Raw genomic sequence first — 18,262 nt, forward strand, 5'->3', positions numbered from 1 at the left:
AATATCATCCTGTTTTCTTTCTCTTCTCGCCGTCTCTCCTCCTTTCTCTCGGGTATTATCCTTTTCCTGTGAACTCTTGGTCCACATTTCTCCCTGAATTTATAGGCCACTTTCCCCTCACTTGTTGTCTCTCTACATTCACTCCCTCCTCTATAACCCCCTTCACTCTCCATCATCACACCCACCCCCTCCTTCCCCCCTTCCCCTCCCCATCACCCTCCTTGCCAGGCTGGCTGCAGATTGGCTATTTCCTGCACGCGCCCAGTAGAGGCCCTTATCAGAGGTAGAGTGCTGATTGTTGGTCTGTCTCTCAGGCTGACTGACAGTTCGGGCTGCGCTGCTGAAATGCCTGATTTGGTCAATGTTTGTCTGTGGGGCCTTATCTCCACACCTTATATTAACTGCCTTGACAGTATGTGCAGGCAGTCTCTCTCCATCTTGTTGCAACCCCCCCACCCACCACCACCACCACCTCCACCTCCACCACCTCCCTCCATCCTCTGTCTCTATCTCCGTTCACTCTCTATACTCTCTGCTACACACTTTCTCAACGTCCCCCCCCCCCCCCACCTCCCCGCTGATCCTCCTTCTTCCATCATTTCTTTCCCTTCGGAGCTGGATCAGCATCTTCAACGCCATAAACGTCTTATTTTATTTCTTGTTTGTTGTTTCTTCCAAAAGCAGAAACTAACATCGTTTAAAAGGGGATCCGACAAAAAAGACAGATCTTCCCACGTACCGATAGCGCTATCTAGCCATGTATGGTGTGTATATATATATATATATTTTTTTTTTATCTTCTCAGGTTTTGAAATATCTGCCTCAGAGATTTCTGCTGCCGATTCAATATAATAAGAATTGAATGGAATTTCTCTTTCTCACCTTGAAAACTTCCTTTCCAGAAACAATGGTCTCGGTTATTGGTGGTAATCCACAGACACTGCTGTAAACAGTTTGAATTGGGAGAGAAACTTTCTACTGAAGAAAAAGGCGAGATGAAAAGGAAAACATCTCTTTGTCTTTTCTGGAAAGAGATGTTGCTGTTTAATTTTGAAAATATAAGTTTAATCACAGGGCCAGATCCAGGATTTTAGAAATACTGAGGCCGTGAGTCAAAAAAAGAAAGTCTCTGAAATGTTTTAATTACTTGATTTTTTCATGTTATTTATTCAGTAAGGTGTTCAGTTCTATTTTCTTTGAGCTTAAACTTAAAACACTTAAACTATCTCTAACTTAAACAGCAAATAGTCTCTGTTTTCCTTGCTGTCAGTACCAGATTTCATACTTCTTACCAGGAAACTTCCTAGGAAATTATAAGGAAATGGCATAACTGTAAATTAAGTGCAATATAAAAAGATAAAACAGACTGTATGATGCAGTTTAAGTTACTTCATTTCCCAACATACGGGTCTAATGCTGTTTCAAATGGAAAAAATCTGAATCTACTGAAATTCTTTACCCTTTATTTATTTATTTTCTTGTGTTTTTAGCCAAAAAGTTGTCAAATTTAAATACTTAGAGTCTAAAAGTACTGGAATCTGCCTAAAAATATGTATGTTTTTAAATGCAAAAACTTTTTGGGAGCCCTCAAATCCACAGAAGAAATACAAAGGACAACATGACCTCAGTGTCTTCACGGCAACGACCCTGAACGTGAAAAGCACAAACAAATTAACCTCAGTGAAGGATATTCTCAAAACCTGGATAAATAAATACAAAACTGTTTAGCAAGGCTAGATAACGTCGGAGAACAGTGAAGTAATGTTTTGTTATTTGGCTGAAGCGTCTTTTTAAAGGCTCTGTTGAGCTGCTGCTGTTTCTAACTTTATAGCGGTAAGTAGAGCTGCTACAATGAGTCGATCAATAAAATGAATTGGCAACTATTTTGATAATCAGTTAATCATTTTTGTCATTTTTTTCAAGCGAGAATGCCAAATATTTGCTTCTCAAATGAGATGATTTGCAGTTTTTCTTTGTCATTTGGGTCAAGAACTTGAACATCTTTTGGTTTTTGGACTGTTAGACGAGGCAAACCGAAGACATCTCTGTGTGCTCTGAGAAATTATGAGTGCCGTTTTTGTCATAATTTCTTATCATTTCATTTACTTTAAACCTTTAATGAAAGTAATTATTAGTTGCAGCTCTGGTGGTCGGACAAATATCCAACAGCAACATGAAAACTCACCGTTACAAAGGTGCTGCACATGATATAAAGTATCAAAAACGCATAAATGCACATATTTTCATTATTGTTTCATCTGCCTTTATTATCTCAATTAACTGATTAATCATTTAGTCTATAAAACACCATAGAATAGTGTAAAATCTATCCTGACAAACAGTCCAAACCCTAAAATGTTCAGTTTTATTTTCTTTGTTTACAAGGAGACACATTATTGACATGTGTGCGTAAGCGTGCCAGCGTCAGCCAGCTGGCTAATTTTCAACTGCAGACACAAATATAGAACAATAAGACACTGAAATGACAACAATAGGAAACAAAATCAGCTTTCTCATGGCCAAATCAGAGCAGAGCAGCAGGAAGCAGCGAAACATTGACGCAGTAATAAACTGATAATCACCTTTCTGTATATGAAGCCAAATGACCGATACTGTTCATTATAAGCGAGAAGACGTAGATAAAGTTGAATGTTAACAACCGATAGTCTTCATAAAATGTTATTAGAGATAGTTTGAAAGTTGGTAAAATGGTAATAGCACACATTAAACACAAAAGCCATGCAACACAAAGTCATAAGACACACTTTAACACTGTTCATACCACACTGGTACGATTGTTAAAGTACTACTGTTAATGTACTATTACATAAGACAAAAAGCTGCAGCAAATCCTCAACAATAAGAGTCTGGATCTGTGGGGAATGTCAGACGTTTCTTCTTGAAAAATGACTTCTACAATGAACTGATCATCAAAATAGTTGAAAGATGATTTTCTCTTGATTGACTTGTTGTTTCACTTGTGCAAAAGCCTCAAAGAAATCACACCGGCACGTACGGTAAAACTAGTGTACGTGAGCAAAAGCAGCTCTCTAATCAGTCTTGACAATTAAACCATCAACTGCTCTGACTGACTGACAGACACCTAACAAGATATTAGCTTAACAACACTGCAAAATACAGCTTGAACAACACACTAATGCGGTTTAGTAATTAAGTACTTAGTTGTAGTAGAAGTGTGTGAGAGGTAAGTGATTTTTTTTCCCCCCATAATTCGGGTGGACTGACCCTTTAATTAGGGCTTATCACGCTTTCTTTGCTGCTGCTTTGACCCTACAGTCAGTTACTCCGGTGCAGTAATTGTGTTTCACATCAGACTATAATCTGACTAGCGATCCACCGAACAGCAAGGTAATGTATTAACACACACACACATACATACATCAAGAATCAGAAAGCAAAAAGCTCCTCCTGCTTTTTTTTTTTTTTTTTTTTTTGTTAAGTAGCACTAATCGACAGAGACTGAAGAGGTAAACACGGCCTCTTAAGCGTTATTTATGTATTCACTTTATTAGTGAGAGGCTGTTCATTCCGTCTGTTAATGGCAGCTGTGGGAACGAATAGAGTTCACACTCACTTGGACCCCCATTGTGTGGCAGGCTGTCAGGTTACACACACACACATAGAGCCACACACGCACATGTAAACACTCATACACAAAAGAAGTGACACTCTGCACAGCTGCGTGCAAGTTGTGTCTTATATTAATTGTTTTCTGGAATCACAGAGCTCACTGTAGTTCAGTGTTACTGCGTTAAGGTGCCTCTAAGCTGTGTCAACAGTGAACTCTTGTTAGTAGGACTATAAAAGCTGCCACATGGATCTTTAACTGGGTGACTTATATCAACTATTATGTGTTTGTTTCATTCATACCTGATTGGAAGCACATTTTTTTTCCACTTTCTAGCACAAAATAGTTCATCTATGAGAAATAATGCAGCCCATAACTGTGGGTCAAATAGTTTATCGACAACAATCAAACAATCTTTTATGTCCATCATCAAGCAAAAAAATACCAAAAACGAGCCTATCTCAGCTTCTCAAATGTGACAATTTCTTTTCTTTTCTATTTTTCTCTCTTCTATATGATTGTAATTTGTTGGACAAAACAAGAGATGTGAAGATGCTCCCAAAGCTCTCGGATCTTGTGGTTTCACTGTTTTCTCACATCGACATTCTTTAATCAATCTATTGATTAACCTGCCGGTTATTTTCTCATTTAATCAATCAGTTGTTTGGGCTATAAAATGTCAGAAAATGGTGAAAAATGACACATGATGCAACCTGAAATACCTTCTTCTATCTCAACCAACAGTCCATAACCCAAAGATATTAAATTTACTGTCATAGAGGACTGAAGAAACCAGAAGATATCTACATTTAAGAAGGTGGAACCAGACAGTTTTGGTATTTTTTCTTAAAAAAAAAGACCCAAAACAATCGATTATCAAGATAGTTGGCAAAGAACTTGCTGTTAATCGAGTAATCGTTGCAGCTCTAGTTGTTAATTGATAATGAAAATAATCTTCAGCTGCAGGCCTGATCAGGGTCGTACTCACCACTGAGGACAACGAAGGTCATGACTTGACATTTTTTACTTCATTATCATTATTATTTTGTGATTTTGGGGGGGTTGTAAGAACTTTCAAGGAGTTAAAACTTTCTTTTAGTTGATTTTTAAATTTTTTTTTTACAACAAATAAAATTGACAGAAAGTTTAATTAGGATGGGAAAGTGTAACAGTGACCAGAATATATAAAATATGGAAAATGTCATGAAAAAAGAGACTTTTTTTGGTTTCCTGTGACTGTTTTCGCAGTATTTCTTAATTATTGGTGATGGATATTTTGAGGAGTTTGCGTCAGACCAGATAAAGTCCATCTGAAGTATATTGGTACTCTAAGAAGAACAAGTGTGAGCGCTGTCAGGAGGAGGAAAGGTAACAATCACCGTGCGGTAGATTACGAGCTGCTAATTGTCGACTAAAGAATAAACAGGGAAGAAAAGTGGAGTTTAATCATTTCCCAATTAAGACACTTCCAGAGGTGTTTTGTGTGCATGTGTGTGTTACAATTCTCCAAATTCCTTTTTAATTAAGGCAGAGACAGAGGTTACCAGTCTACCTTTGTCTCAGTTGTATTTCATTAATTTTATATTCTGTTTATTTCAACTGTGAAGATTTTAATTGCCTTTAATTATGCATATTTAATTAACACACCTTCAGTTTACAGTTTTCAAACCTGTTGAGTTTGAATCATTTTTTCTTTTATTTTTGTGACGCTTTTTTGTTTACTTGTGGGATGCAGATCAACAGGAGCAGAAGAACAGCAATTAGAAGCTATGTATAAGTTTTCTCTTTTGAAATATTCTCTTTTTTTGTTTGTTTTTAATTGTTTTGTTGATTTAGAATGACGGTATCTCTGAAAGTTTTGTTCTTCATGTTTCCTTTCTCTGTATTTCAACCTTGTGCAGAGCTGTGTGGATGCACATATGCAGGCGTGCTTCACCAGGTGTGTACAGATAAAGAAAGCAGTGGTCGTGCAAGACAGTATCCCCCCCAACCCTAACCCCTGAGGAATCCGTTATATGTCAGCGGTGTTATGTCATGTCATGTCACTGCCCTGACTCGCTGACACAATACCAGCATGAGTATTTTGCATGTGTAAAGACAGATTATGTATGTATGTTTTTTTTCTGCTGTGTTTTTTTTTTATGCGTGCATGCATGCGCGTGTGCATGCACAAGAACAGGGTTATACTGTCTAGTGCACGATGTGTGCATGTGTTGTCTGTCCACCCCATCAGTCTGCTGTGCTGCTTGCCCATTGTGTTGGCTCCTCACACACACACACACACACACACACTGCCGCGCTGGAAATATGCCAACAACTACCTCCCATTGTACCCACTCTGAAAAGAATGAAAGGACTCTCTCTCTCAGACATACACACACACACACACACACACACACACAGATTCACCTGTCTATCAAACCACATGGCAAAAGCCACACAATTACCCTATAACATGATGAATATTTACATACATTGCTGATCCTGTTAAGGTTAATGCCATTTTCATCCAGCTCCTTTTGTCCTTTTGTGCCTCAGAGATCCGAACGTGTCGCTGTCGTTGCGCTTGAATTTAAAAGTTTGCCATTAATTTGAGACTTGACAGTTTATTAATGAAGGTTGGGACGTTCTGGCGTCTCAGTGGGCTGTAGAATGAACCATGTGACTATTGCAGGGTTATGGTTTTAAACCCGGGGACTGGGATGCAAGTCATCGTCTAATATCTCCTGGCTCTATCTACTACTTCTTTAAAATATAATTAAAGGGGATATATTACTCACAAATTGTTAGTACACAACGTTGAGATTGGATTTGGGCTCGAATATTTGAGAAGGTGTAATTTCGAGTAAAGAAGAAGAAAAAGTAGTGAAATCCTACTACTACAGTTTGTTTCATAGTTTGTTGACGTAGTTTTCAGAGCCACTGGAAGTCAGCAGAGACACAGTTTCCAGGAGCTGGCCAATCAGAACAGAGTGGGCTCCTCGGGAGGCGGGCCTTAAAGAGACAGGAGCTAAAACGGCCTGTTTCAGACAGACGCTGAACTGAGGGGCTGCATAAAGGACCAGTAGAAGATAAATAAGGAGACTTTTGAACTGTAAATCATGCAAAGATATTCCAGTAAAGCCCCAGAATAGAAATATAGACCCAGAAAGGTGCATAATATGTCCCCTTTAATGTTAACACAAATGACCCTCCCCCCAATAAACCCACATTTTCTCACTTACCTTTAGTTACATGTAGCCATGCAGATAGTTTTTGTTTTATGGGATATACGTCTCTCTACGTTTCTGCCTCAACTGCAATCAACAGAAGTGAACTGACTCTTATGTTTGCTGGTTAAAGCATTAAAAAATGTCATTAACACTTATTCAGCTATGACTTTTTTTTTTTTCCCCCAGAAATCCTGGTTACTCTAAAGAATGAACAGACCTCAGTGTGAACAGTTTTCAATGGAACTACTTTACGCCAGAGAAAAGCAGTAAATGAAAAGTGCTGACAGTGTGTTCTGTGGATTATTCAGAGTAACTGGGACACTGTTTATAGGACAGAGATGCTGCTGTTGAATTTTTAAAAATGTTTTTTTTTTTTTTAATGCTGTGTGCACTAAAAATGAGATTCAATTCTTCTACAGTGTATCGGGGTGGAGGAAGATAACACCACGCAGGGCCTGTAACAGTAAATGAGAATTCTTCATTTTAATTATTTTTTATGTAATTTGGGTGATCTGGCCCTTTAAAGTCTATATACTTGGTTTGATTGTGCTTATGTGTGTACGGAGCTGAATCAGTATGTAGAATAATGCAGCTCATAAAACTGCATATTTGATACTGAAAACAGTCTGTAACCGATCACATCTTATGATCAGCCCCCTCTTCTTTTTTTTTTAATTTTAACCAAATCTTAGCTATTAGAAACAAAAATGTCACCTATTCTCCTCGTCTCCTCCGCTCTCACGCTGTTTTCTCTATCTTTAAATTTTCACTTTCTCTTCCTGTCTCCCCTGACTTTCCATTTTGTTAAAGCCTCCTTCTCTCCTGTCTCCTGCAGCCCGCTAGCACCCTCATATTCTGTCTCACTCCCTCTATCTCCCCACCTCCCCCCCCCCGCCCCTCCTCCTTTATACACTATCCCCAACCCCCCTCCCCCTCCTCACCCTCCCACTCCCCTCTCTCCCTCTCTTTTCCCCTGGCAGGCTAGTGATTGACACTTACAAATTACCCGGCGGCAGTGGCATTGTGTGTGACCCCTCTCTCTCATCTCCAGCCCGATGCCGTTTTGTCATCTAATTACTGTGAATCCCCGGCCTGCTCCCCACTGCTGCATTTTTAATATGCCTGCCCACCTCATCCCACCCCCCCCCCCCCCCTTCACTCTCTCTCTCTCTCTCTCTCTCTCTCACACACACACACACACACACACAATCCCCCCCCCCCCCCTTCTGTTCACCTGCAGCCTACTTTACCTGCTTCTCTTTCCAATACTTGGAGTGCAACCATCGTCTCTATATCCTCCCGTGCACCCTCCGAGTGTTTTCTCTCCACCGCCTCCATTATCACACCATCACCTCTCCTCTCTCTCTCTCTCTCTCTCCCCTCTCTCCCCCTCTCTCTCTCTGTGGAGTGTCACTCCATCCCACACACGGACCGATCCGTGTCAATCTTTCTATTTGCATTTCAGTTTTCAGCAGTATCATTAAAGTGTTTGGTAAACATGTTGTTCAGTTCACATGATCGATACGCGCTAATGAACGTGCGGTGTGTAGTTTCGGAGCTGCTGCAGGATTTTCTCTTCCTGCTTGATATGTTTTCAACCCAAAATTATATTTTCATTTATTTTTGTCTTTGCATTGAGTGGCATTTATTATTGTATAGTTAATTGTAGTTCATTATTTGTTTTCTTTTGTTTTTTTTTTTTACTGTTCTCCACACTTTCTTGTTAATGCAGCTTTAGTCAGAAATTTAAAAAAAACACACTTTAGGCTATTACATCCTAATTAATTTCTGCACAATGCACAGTTTCCAATTTGGCATGATTAATGTCTGTTTCTAATACTAGTGGTTGTATTAGCTTTTTTATAGAAAATATGTAATAAATTTGAAATTCTGTTGAATGAAAAATGCACAGATTATCATGAATTTGAGTGACGAATATAAGGGCACTGTGAAATCTTGATTGACTCTTTATTTGATTAAAAAAATGCATAAAGTTATTAAAAACTATCATGTGGCATAAAGAAGTATACAGCATTCAATGCTGTGATGTGCTGTGTTTCCTCCCACAGGCACATAGTGTCACCTATAGACACAGATTAAGAGTTTTTTCATGCACACACAGCAAACATGAGGTGAAGCTATACACTGTAAGTTGTAATGATTGCAGCATGACAAGGTGCCCACAATTCCTCTCATACCTGAGCCTCACATAAGAGTTTCTACCTGTTTCTTTGTGCTTGTGCGAGTGTGTGTGTATGTGTCTGTGTGTGTGTGTGTGTGTGTGTGTGTGTGTGTTGTCCATGGCTCAGCTGCCCACAGCCAGACTGAGCTCCCCCGCCGATCCCCATCTTCCAGCTAGAAATCAACAGAGCATGGCAGACTGCTGCTACAGCACAGCTCCAGAGGAAGGAGGGAAGGCAGAGAGAGAGAGAGAGAGAGAGAGAGAAACAGCAGAAAAGGAGATAAAGAGAAAGGGAGGAACGGAATGGTTAAAGAGGTAGAGAGGTTGTTTTTTTTTTGTTTTTGGTCGCTTCGTTCTGGAGATCAGAAAGTTTTATTTAGAGTACATGACCAGTATCACGCCAAAGCATGTAATACACCTGCTGACCCACTACAGGATACCGTGTCAGTGTCACGTTTTGCCTCGGCTTGGCGTGAAAAGTATACATGTGTATGAAGGTGCAGTACCAGCAGGGGGCGACAGCAGTTCATGAACTGGTCACGAAATCTAATCTATAGATTTCTGTACGTTTTTCTAATATGGCGACAGTAACTGGCAGGTGTGACAACGCTGTGATTAAGGTCCAGTTAGGTTTAGGCACAAGAACCACTTGGTTAGGGAAAGATCATGGTTTGGGTTAAAATGATCACTTGAAACGTGATGTGGGTTAAAGTTACTACGTCTTTAAAGTTAGGCAACCTTTGCTGTCGTGGCAACAGTAAACACCACGACAATTGTAGTTACGGTTTTTAAAAAAATTGTCCCTTACTCGCAGTTGGTTTCCTGCAGCAAGGTCCATTAAATCCACTTTTTGCAGGTTAGAATCTATCCATCCACCCAACCCACCACCGTCATCTGAACCGCGCCACTCGACAGGCTCTTTGAAAGTCGCACACGCCATGACTGTATAAAGAGAACTGGATACAGCGCCAGAGGCCCCGTTCATTCCTATGAAAGTTGCTCAGTGGTGCATGAAGCCAAATACATCCGCTGGCTGAGACAGCTAGCAGCTAGCAAGTTAGCACTCCGGCTAACTTGAACGGGGTTAAAATAATTTGATCGTGTGGCTCTTCTAGACTTTCCAAATGTTATCGGACCAAATGGATCAAATTCTGATAGTGAAACGAATCATTTCACGGGGGTTGTGATACTCATAAAAAATGTATCCATCATTTTAAAGCTGCTCCTTTCCCCATGATTGAGTGCAGGAAAAATGCTGTTTGGGCCCCTGTTGGACCCGTAAATTGTAATTCTACAGTTTGGCCACTATGTCAAATTGGCTTCAAAGCCTGGCGCTCTTCCAGACTTGGTGCACATGTGTACTTTCACGACTAGGCGAGACAAAACGTGACACATAAATGGTATCCTCTAGTGGATCGGCGAGTGTATTACACACTTTAGCTTGATACTGGGCTTGGATGACAGATGCCTCCTCACAGTGTGGCTGAAACAGACGTAGAGGCAGCCAGGCCAGGCAGGGGCCGACCTGCCCCTCCACCTTCTGATGTAGCTCCAGGGCGTGGTAGGATTTAGCATGGCCTCATTACCTTGTCATGAGTTTGGAGAAATATGGGCCTCCTGAGAGAGTCTCAGGGACGTGGACTGATGAAAAGAGAAGAGAAAGGGGAGCTGACAGCAGACGCATGCAGAGAACGTGAAAAGAAGGGAGGGAGGAGGTGGGATGAATGAGAGGAAAAAAAGGAGTGAGGGAAAAGGAGAGGTAAGAGAAGGAGGGTAATTGAGAGAGAAAGGGAGGAGAGATGTTGGCAGAGCTGGAAAAATAGAGAGAAGGTGGGGAGGGATGGAGTATGCAGGAGGGGAGTGGTGAAACTAATGGTCCTGCCTGGAGAGATAGTAGTCAATCAATCATCTTTAAACAAAAGCAGCAGGCCCAGGAGAATATTTAAGAAGTGCTTATTTAATTAAAAGTCCCTTTGCTCATATTTATGGGCCATCCTTCCTTCAAATATTAACCTTCCGAGTCCTGGGAGGCCACGGACGACTCAGCCCAGCACCGAGGGCCGGCCTGGACAGAGCAATAGAGCTCGTAGGGGAAGTAGAATAAGCCGATCACATGGAGATACCACTATCAGACTCCCATTTTTTAACTCTAACATTAAATATTTGTCACATTGTCTGTATGCAGGAGAAGATTAGTCTAAGACAGCTGTATTCAGATCCCTAGAAAGTAGTAAAAATACTCTCATTACAAGTAAAAGTCCTCCGTTCAAAATCTTACAACTATTATGTATATTATTGGATTATTAATACAGATGTCACATGTAAGTAGTATTTTAATTACTTAATATACAGTTGGGTAATTAAGTTAATGACATTAGATTGTGTTTTATACAATGTTTTTTATGTGTTTTGTATATAAAGTCTACTATTAGGGCTGCAACTAACAAGTATTTTCATTATTGGTTAATCTGTTTTGCTCAATAAATAAGACAAAGATAATATAATCAATAGATAAATCGATATTGAAAATAATCGTTAGTTGCAGCTCTACTGTCTATCATTAATCTCTGTGTTTTATATTGAACGCTGGAATAAGAACTCATCACTGTAATTTATACATGTTAATTTTGGTGGACTTCTTTAAATATATGGAGAGAGGTTCATATGTACCTTTTTATTCTTAAAGTCATTGTTGGTAATATTCCTCATTACCTTTATTAGATGCTTTCTCTTGTTTCTAACAGCTATCAGGCCAGATCATCTTCAGTGTCCCTGGAGTCTGCTCTGAACTCGGTAAAACTGTATTTTCATGGCATTCAAGCATCGCATTAAAAAGGTTTCATGAGGAAAATAGTCAAGTTTTCTCTTGCTCATATTTCTCAGATCCTGTTTTCTTTTGTTGGATGTGATTGTTGTAAATTTATGTGCTTTTATGTAACTTTGTGACACCTATTGTAAGCTGCCGGTTTTGGCCACGTCTCCCTTGTAAAAGAGACAATGTTTGTCAAGAGACATCTTGGTTAAATAAAGATTAAAGAGTAGAAATCAGAAAATAGTGAGAAATAACCATCAAGTTCTCTGGACTCAACATGACATCTTCAAATTGAGTTTTTTTTCTGATCAACAGTCTAAAACTCAAAGATTTTCCATTTACAACCATCAGACAGAGAAAAGCAGCAAATCCTTTCATCTGCGAAGCTGGAACGAATAGAAGAGAATGTTTGGCATTGCTGTTTGATAAAATTACTTGACTTTAGACTTTCATAAGCTCTAAAAACACTGGATCCTACATACTTCCCATAATGCATCCAATAGCATCTTTGTGTCAGACCCATCCTGCCTAAATGACCACGTCTGTCAAACTCTAGTTTGTAAATCTAGTTTTGTAACTTTGATTATGTTTAACATCAACATCTGACATTATCACAGTATATAAATGACAGAAAATCACAAAAAAAGCATCTTATGTCCCCCTTTATGTAAAAGTACACACGTAGTAGCCACAAAATGTACTTAAAGTATCAAAAGTAAAATAACATCATATGAAAAATGCTTTAAATGTTATTGGAATATTATTATTGATTCATTGATATGTACATGTAAGCGTAATTTTAAATGTTGTCAAGGTAGAGCTAATTTTAAAAACTTACAGCTAATCTATAGCAATGCAAAACTTATAAACGGATCATATGGTTTACATATAAAATATTGATCTAAAAACTAATTAGCAACTCTGGCTGTGAAATAAATATATATTGCAGTAAAAAGTACAATATTTTCCTGTGAAATGTAGTGGAGTAGAGATAAAGTTAAAGTATGTGCAGTTATGTACAATACTGTAAATTTACTGTACAACACTGGTCTCAGATATCAAGTGGCGAGTACAATGTGTCATTATTTTTTTCTTTTCTGTGCTGTGTCAGTAACTTTTTGTCATATTTTACTTCCACTAAGAGATGAACACTAACAATATATTCAACCACCATATTCAGACACTCACTTGTGACTCCAGCTTTAAGAGTCAGCTGGTGAACACTTAAACAATACTCAACAAACGTTTCCTCCGTGTTCTCACCTGTGGCTACGTGGTTCACACATCCGATATAAATCTCCTGTCTGATGTTTGGAGCTGACATCAAGTGTAGGAACGGATTTCTGCTCTCCGACATCAGGCGCGTTCTCACATTCACACACATCTTCAGACTGTGGAGACTATCAACACTTCACAGCGTTCTCAGTTTCTAATGAGAATGAGATCACAGGTAATGTTCACTTAAGACCTTCAAAAACACTCAACTTTACATGACTGTTTCATGAACCGATGTTCATTTTGTGGAAGCACCTCGCTACGTTCAAGCACCCGCCTGGGGAGCGCTTGTTCATTATGGTTGGTGATACTTACACATAATCCCTGTATTACTTCGGCTCATACCAACATGTTTGGCATTTTTCTGCTTTGAACTCATCAGTGATTCATCAGTTTGAAATTGTCAACATTTTAAAAGTAGTGAGGAATGAGCCACTTAATGTAGTGTTTTATTCTAGCACTTATGTGCATGAAAGGTATTACTTTTGTAAATATAAAAGTCTGCTATTGGTTTTATAGCCCACAACCAGCGAGAAAGATCTAAAATAAAACCCCTGTATGCAACCCGCCCAGCCCGAAAGAGAAGACAAACACAGATAGACAGACAGACAAGTCTATTTATGTGTCAAGTCATAGCTGGTGAACTTAATGTAGCATTTAGCGGCTAAAGAACCAGATATTTCCCTCAGGAGCTGTTGGAGACCAAAACGGAGCTAAAAGGTGAGTGAATATTGTGCTTTAATTCTTTAATTCAGAAACACGACTCCAAAAGAATGATAATGTTGCTCTGTATCAGCTGGATGTGTAAATAGGCAACTGTCTGCTAACAAGTTCAACTTAACTTAAAGGCAACTTTACGATCGTATAAGTTTATTGCATATCACGCTGTGCAAAATGTCTCTAATAAAATCTTGGTCTTGTGTGGTGAATCGTGGAGCTACAATGTAAATGGAAAAAATTATATGAGAGCAGCGGTTCCACAGATTTATTTTTGGTTTTGTTTCCCCTAAACTTTATTCAAAAATGGAACTTATGAAATGTCACTCTGTTGTTTCATGTTGTATTCTGATCGCCTTGTTTGTTAATGTGGGTCGTAGCAGCAGTGACATTGTGGGGATTTTGCTGCAGGTTGTCTAAGTGTCACCAAAGCTCCACATTAGCTGTTGGTAGCCGTGTCCACACAGTGCCATCTAGGAGCACCATTTTGGATTGACGACCAAAGATTTCACCGCGTTTTGCATATTTTCAGCCCAAAATCGTACAGTGTGAAGAGAACTTCTCAGAGTTGTTTCCACAACTTGTTTCTGTTGCCTTCAAGCAGCCAAAAATCAGTTAATGCAGTTTTAAGTATTTTTTCCAACAAGGACAGCAGATAGTAATGCAACTTTTTGTTTTTGGCATATTTTCCTTCCACTATGAGGTCAACAATCTTCAACTACTATATCTAGACACTTACCTGCCACTCCAGCTTTAAAAGAGCCAACGGGAGAATAGTTGATTGTCTAGGGAAGGGATAATGCCTGATGTGGTGTCCATTATCAGAAATTAATGGACAATTGGGAGGCCAGAACATGGAGTCCTTTAATTCCTGAAGGGCATTATCCTGCTTATACCATGGTCACTTGCCAAAGAAAAACAAATAAGACCATTCATTTATATTTTCATGCGTTTTACAAACAAAATCTAAAGATTTTCACAAACCATAACTCAGTTTCCTTGGTAACACCTGAGGGTTTGACTAATACCTGGAACAATCATTACCATCTCATAAAGCTCTTAAGCAATGGAAACATTGTTCACTACTCCAGTAAATAGGATGAACCTTAGATACAACTTGGCGATGGGAGATATTTCTCATCCGCTCAGCTCATAGAAGCCTTTGGCTCAGCCATGAGCCAGAAAGCTAACGTTATGCTAGCAAGATTCAAAGTCAGTAACTGCGCACGGTTGACAAAACAGTAAATATCATTTCACACTGTTTAACAACAAGACTAGCTAATCATCCAGCTATGTCATTGTCCCCAGATCAATTTTCACGAACAAATGATAGGCCATGTGTACTGTCGGCTGCAGCCTGAAGTACTGCGTTGAAAAGCTAATGCTAAAGCTAACACTTGTGTGTTACAGTCACCATCCTGTGGTGTTCATACAATGAGGCTCTGAAGATATAACTGCCCATTTCATTGTTTCTTTTTTTGTGTGTTAATCTCATCTTTTACATCTTCTATTTAATTTAATTCTCTTGGTGTTGAATCCTTGTGCCGTTTCTCCCTTTTTCTTTTCAGTCTCTCTTTCTTCAGCCGCATCGCAGCCGTCAAAGTTGTCATATTCTCCAAATAGATTAAAAGAAATGTTGAAGTCACTCATTGTTGTAATTAGATGTTAGCTTGTTAACATGTTCTAATAAACTGTAAACTAAGGCTTTGACTGAATCCCTGTTGCTATGGTTACTCATTTTAACCAGCGCATTAATTTAGTACTTAGTAGATGTCCATTATCAAGAATTTATGGACACCCTGCAGCCAATCAGAATCGAGTACCATGGTATAAAACAATATATACTCTGTATCATATCATTCAGCCTGTTGTTTTTTTCCTTATTAAAACACAATATTGAAGTTGTACCCCTTCACTTTTGCCACAAACTGAACTTGCACATATGATGAAGGTGAGAAAATACGAAAATGACCACAAAGCGTTCCAAATGAGGTAATGTTTCATGTTTGATATGTTATGTGGGCTATACATGACCACATATATCAGTTTGAATTTTTTTTAAAAATAATGAATTATACCCCTAACTGTTAGACTTGACACACAGGGAATCTCACACACACATATAAGTGTGCAAGTGTGTGTGTGCACATTCTTATTTAGGATTTAGGAGTGATATTGCTAAATAAAAGGTACCATCCACACCTGTCACACATATAAAGCATATGGAAGTCCATTGTATTTAGCCATTTAACACCTGAACTCTCTGAGAACCCAAACAGAAGTAATACATCATTTTCTGTTGTGGCTCCTGAAACATGTCATCAGTTCAAAGTCATATTTATAAGTCTCATATAATATAATAATATAATATCATTCTCATAAAATAAGTTAAAATCATGAAATATCAAGCTGATAAAACAATCTTTTATGAAGTGTTTTGAGCTGTAAAAGAGGGCCCAGGCTTTCTAGGACTGCAAACAGAACATTAGGTTTAAAGTAGGCCAGCAAAGAGTCTCTCTAAGTTAACTGGAATAAACTGTATTTCCCCTTCGAATGTAGCAAATTTTTGTTTGCGATATTCAGAGTGTGTGTAGTTATCATATTGTGACCGAAACAATCTTACTAAGCCTACAGCAAATAGTGTCCCACGTGAATTATGCAGGATTTCAATTAAGATCTCCATCATGTGGGAGATAAAATCACAATTTACTAAAGATTTATTGGGAGGAATGAACAGATCTTTATGAGAATCTCATGATGAAAATATACACAACTTTACAATGGAATCTCAAGCAAACTGTTTTGTCTGGGATGTTGACCAAATGGAAACAACAGTTGTTTAAGCTGAGTGTTGAAGCTAAGGTGGAAGTTCCCACCATAGATATATCTATAGTTCCCACAGGGTTCCTTTCAGGGTTCCTCACTAGATGTTGTTTCCAAAAACACTGTGGGAACATCCCGAATTTTTGTCCTGAAATTCAAAATCATTAAATATGTCCTCAAAAAAAGAGTTTGACTTCTTTGACCAGTATATAACATTTGACCATCATGTTAATAAGCTTGTCCAGAACTGTTTGCTTCAGTTAAGAAATATTGCAAAAATAAGACCCGTGTTGTCCCCTACTGTTCTTGAACAATTAATCCACACGTTCATTTTCTTCCAGTTAGACTGCTGTAACTCCCTCAACACCTGCCTCAGTCAGTCTTCTCCAAAACGCTAAAATACAGCAGCTGGACTTATAACCAGAACTACCCGTAGGTCCCACATTAACCCTGTTCTTGCGTCCCTCCGTTGGTTTCCGGTAAAATTCAGAATAAACTACAAGATCCTGCTGATTACATATAAAGCACTCCATGACCTCGCCCCTAGCTACATTTCTGAGCTCCTTGTTCCCCATTCCACTTCACGACCTCTTCGATCCTCAAATCTCGGCCTTCTGTCTATCCCCCGTGCAAACCGCAGATCAAAAGGTGACTGCGCATTTGCATTCTTAGCCCCAACTCTGTGGAATCATATTCCACAATCTGTTAGATCCTTGGACTGTTTTAAATGACGCCTAAAAACCCATTTATATCGGCAAGCCTTTCTATAGACCTCCTTTCTTGTTCCCATTTCCTGTTTTATTCCAGTTTGGTTGATTTCTCTCTGTCCCACATTTGTCTCTTTTATTAATCTATTTGTTCAATTTTGCATATGTATGTGTCTGTAGTGGCGCTTTGTAACTGTGTGTTGTAAAGCTTATTTACTTACTTACGTACTTCATATGTTCTTTTGGGGCAGCATTAAAAAATATTGGGAAATACTGAGGCTTAAACTTCCATTAATTGATTTTCTGGCCACTTTGGGGCAGCGCAACAAGCTGTAAACACAACATTGACATATTTCTCCTATTTTAAAAAGACAATAAGTATTCCCAAACAGTTGCTTGTTTCCACATCCAGGTGTTACGGAGCATCATAATCATTCAGTTGGAGTCGTGTTTCTGTCCACCTGGTGAATGTAAGTCCAATATTCACTCTCTTTTAGCTCTGTTTTTGGTCTCCACCAACTCCTGAGGGAAATATCTGGCTCTTTAGCTGCTAAATGCTCCACTATATTCGCCAGCTAGTCTACAGCTAACTGTTTCTGTTGCTGTTTGGTGTTGGGCAGGTAGTGTACAGTAGCTTTTTACAGCTTTTTCTCCGAAAACAGCTGCCTGCTGCAGCCAAAAATGTCACTAATGAGAGCAGTGAGAGTGAACCAAAACAGAAAGAACATGAATATTTTTAACTCACAATGAGTTTCTGTTATTATTTCAATTTACAGTTCAATTTCAGTTTTCAGTTTTTGTTGTGACCAAATAACAGCTGTGTTGAATCAACTCTGTTATTTTGGACTGCGCTGTATTGTGATATATAACTATTTTGTCCCACTTATAAACCTAACATTTGTAACTCAATTATGTCTCAATCTTTATCTTATTTAAAGCATGAAT

General features: G+C 38.9%; 1 long non-coding RNA gene across 1 annotated transcript; it reads left to right on the plus strand.

The window, feature by feature from the left end:
• Positions 1–9,747: 9,747 nt before the first annotated feature.
• On the plus strand, positions 9,748–12,018 carry LOC122967918. Its single transcript, XR_006398710.1, has 2 exons — positions 9,748–11,078; positions 11,728–12,018. It is a non-coding gene; the product is annotated as an uncharacterized LOC122967918 (long non-coding RNA).
• The last annotated feature ends 6,244 nt before the right edge of the window (positions 12,019–18,262 follow it).

Source organism: Thunnus albacares, chromosome 18 (genome assembly GCF_914725855.1).
Source record: "Thunnus albacares chromosome 18, fThuAlb1.1, whole genome shotgun sequence".
In the NCBI taxonomy this organism is placed as follows: Eukaryota; Metazoa; Chordata; class Actinopteri; order Scombriformes; family Scombridae; genus Thunnus; species Thunnus albacares.